This window comes from Pipra filicauda, unplaced genomic scaffold, assembly GCF_003945595.2.
Source record: "Pipra filicauda isolate LSUMZ 115617 unplaced genomic scaffold, ASM394559v2 scaffold600_size242580_pilon, whole genome shotgun sequence".
NCBI lineage: Eukaryota > Metazoa > Chordata > Aves > Passeriformes > Pipridae > Pipra > Pipra filicauda.
The window spans coordinates 2,963-6,418 of record NW_024104755.1 but is presented as its reverse complement, the minus strand read 5'-3'; the positions used below and the strand labels follow the sequence as shown (position 1 = coordinate 6,418).

Genomic DNA, 3,456 nt, shown 5'->3' with positions numbered 1-3,456 from the left:
GTGTCAGCCCGGCACAGCCCTCGGGACCCTCCCTGGGACCGTGGCAGGGAAGGGGCAGGTCCCTGCTAACGTGGCCCTGCTTCCAGTTCGGCTTCAGGGCTGAGCCAGGGACAAACATCCAGGTCTCTCGCCACAGGGAACAGCGGAAGGAAGCCCCGTGTGCCCAGCTGGAATTAGAGCAGGTGCACCCTCCAGGACCGACTGGCTCTGATTTCTCTTCCTGAATTCTCTCCAGGCTCCGGAGGGGCACACAGCCCCCGGCCCAGGCCACGCTGGGCTTGTTCCTGCTGTGCTGGATGGGAGGCTGTGCCCGTCAGACCCGCGGGTGCTGGGGACCTTCCCGGAGCCGCGCAGGGGACAGGGACAATCCCTGATGGAGGTAAAAGAGCCCCCTTTTCCCTGAGGCTCTGAGCTTCCCATCTCAGCTGCTGCAGTGCCCCGTGGGCAGCTGGGCTGGGCTGGAGGGGCACACGCGGTGTCCCCGGCCGGGCCGTGACCGCGGAGCTCCCACCGCCCTTCCCCGGCCCCGGCGGGAGCCGCGCGGGGGAAACGGGGGCGGGGCCGCGCCGAGGGGCGGGGCCGGGTGAGCGGGCGGGGCGGGGCCGCAGGGCCGGGCGGGCTGGGATTGGGCGACGGCGCTCGAGCGCTGATTGGGCAGCGCTGCCGGCCCGCGGTATAAAGGGCCGGCGGGGGGGGGTGCGGGCGGTTGTGTGTGTGAGGGCTGAGGGTGCGGCCCCGCTGCTGCCCGGGCTGCGGAGGGGAGAGCGCCTTGGCCGCTGGATTTGTGACCGGGGGAGCCGGGGGGCGTTTAGGGGCGCCTTGTGCTGGGCAGCGGGGGCCGGGTGACCCTGGGGGAGCCGTGGCAGGACTGCGGGGCTGTTGCTCTCTGGGTGCCTCAGGGATTGCCTCGGAATCCCAAACCCTTTCCCCGTGCAGGGTTACGAGGCGAAGACTGGTCTCAGTTTCTTGGTGCTGCATTAATGCTTTTTGCTCGTTCTGTGTCAATTTGCAGCTTGGCTCGTGGTTTCCCCTGGTGCTGGGGAGTGGAGGCGAGTTGTGCTTCCTGCTGGGAGAGAGAAGGGCCTTGGGAAGCTGCTCCATGAGCCACAGCTGTGCCGAGCCCGGGAGTCTGTCCAGGTAAGAGCAGGGCTTATACTGCCAGGGAGGAGCTGGGTTTGCTCTTGGCAGATAGAATATGCCCGTGCCTTGAAATGCAAGGACAGGCAGAAGCTGGGAGGGACCCTGAGCAGGTTTGGTGGCACGACAGCAGTTTGAAAAGCCCTTGACTGTGGGAGAAGTGTCCAGGAGAAATGATTCCCTTTTTGCAGGGAGGCAGTTTGTGAGGACAGGGAGGTTGCTGTGCTCTCTAGCAAAACTACTGCCCTTGGGATGTGCAGGGTGAGGAAATGTTGGCCCCGTGTGGGCTGGAGCAAAGGTGTGTGGGTGGCTGTGTGTGACAGCCGTGGGTGTGCAGGAAGGGGGTTCTGGTGCCATTGGAGCTGCCAGGGAGCCAAAAGGGGCACGGTTGTCTGAAAAAAGTGCAAGCTCTGTTGGCCTCTGTTGACACCTGCACCAAAGGAGATGCAAATTTTCCCCCTCTTGGTTGCAGGCTTCACAAAGCTCCCAGGAAAGGAAGTTTTAGATTCCAACTCCCCTTTATGCTAAAGGTTTCCTTGCTCTCTCAGCAGGATGTCGAGTGCCACCATGTCCCCGAGGTCACCCTTTCTGCTGTTGGGAGAGCACGAGGTGGATGGAGAGGATCCCCAGGCATCTGCAGGCACAAGGGACTCGTACAACTGCGATTTTCCTCCAGCCCTCGTGAGAGGGACTTTTAGGATCCTCTTGGGAATGTGCCAGTTCTCCTGCTGGAGCTTTTCTATGGAATATTTGAACACAAAGAGTAAAACTAAAGTCAGGTTTGTTCTGGAGTATGTTATACTTGTGCAAAGTTCCTTCCCTCTGTATATTTTCTGTTCTCAAAGCACATTCTTGGGTTCCTGGGCACTTCCTATTAAATGATTCCCTGAAAATAATTTCGTACTGAAAGGGGAAAGGAGCTGTCTGTGGGAGGCCAGAGGTCCTTGAAAAAGATTTGTGTTTTTTCACTCAGTAAGCTCTTAAAATATCTCAGAGTGTGCAGGAATGCCTGGCTTCTAAAACTCACCAGCTGAGTCTTAGAGGCTTCTTTGAAGAGCTGAGTTGAGGCAGCAGAATTGGCCCCCCAGGAGGGACTCTGTGCCTGCTCTCCCGTGGCTCCAAGGGATCTCTGGCCCTTCACGCCGGCACCGAGATTTTCTCGGGAAGGGCCTCAGATCCCCGGACCAGTCTGGGACACAGGCAAGATCCCCCTGCATTTATAAATGAGGCCTTCTTGTGGCTTCCTACCCGTACCCGTTGGTGGGTTCCAAAGAAGGACTCTTGAAATGCCTTTTGGGCTGTCCATTGAAGCCTTGGGACCAAATTGGGCCCCCTGGAGGGACAGTGCTGTTGGTGCCCCCCGGGTTGGGGCCCCCCGAGGACTCCAGCGCGCACCGAAAGGATTATTCGGGGAGATCCTCGGGGTGCCCGGCCCTGGGGAGTTCAAAGCAAGGTCCCTGCCATGGATTCAGGCATTGCTGAGAGTATCCCAGGGGTCCCTGTCCCTGCTAGACATGGAGCTCTCTAATGGACTGGAATTGGGTTCTAAAAGTGCCAAAGAAGTGTGGGATTGGGATTAAGAAATGAGCAGTGATGGTCCAATTGGCTTTTTTCTCTTGAATGTAATGGTAAGAGCTGCAGGAGTGCCAGGTGTGTGTTCCAGTCCCCAGCATTTGGTTTGCACCTGTCCTGGTCAGACACAGGTACATCTTCCTCAGTCCTTAACCCAACAGAGGGAGAATTAAGCACTGGCAGTGTTAAGGTGATTGGTGTGACAGGGGTTAAACTGGGAAAACATTGGGTAATTGCTCAGTTTGTCTATTTGCCAAACTCACCCAAACCTCTGCTAAGAAGTGATGGACTGGAAAAGTTGAGGCAGAAATGCAATTGAAAACTGGGGCTATTGAAACTGTAATTGCTGAAACTCAATGTGTCCAAGCAGCAGCTCTTGTTGTGCAGGGAATAACTCCTGTCAGCAGGAAGGCCCCGACTGAAGTGGCAGCTGCAGTTGTTCCTGTGGTGTGGGCCAGTGGAGTGTTCCAGGAGAGTGGAAGAGGGCAGAACCTGTAGGTATTACCCCTAATGTGGGATCTATATGGGTAAGGCAAACCCAGTATCCTTTAAAATCAGGATGCCAGCTTGGATTGGTTGCAGTAACAGCTGAATTTGCTCCTGCTGGTTTGCTTGTAGGTCCTGAATGCAAGAACCTGCCAAGGAACCAGTGGCCAAGATGATTGATGAGTGCAGGACCTGAGAGAAGCACCTTGAATGACAACCTCGAGGAGTTTCCAGTATTGGATTGAAAAGATGGCCTTTGCT

The 3,456-nt window shown here is 57.0% G+C and overlaps 1 long non-coding RNA gene across 2 annotated transcripts; it reads left to right on the top strand.

Annotated features, from left to right (window-relative positions):
- Positions 1-1,041: 1,041 nt before the first annotated feature.
- LOC113984568 lies at positions 1,042-1,928 on the top strand. 2 transcript variants are annotated; one of them, XR_005566050.1, is made up of 2 exons: positions 1,042-1,137; positions 1,689-1,928. It is a non-coding gene; the product is annotated as an uncharacterized LOC113984568 (long non-coding RNA). The 2 variants fall into 2 exon arrangements; XR_003539545.2 differs by having other exon boundaries at positions 1,686-1,928.
- The last annotated feature ends 1,528 nt before the right edge of the window (positions 1,929-3,456 follow it).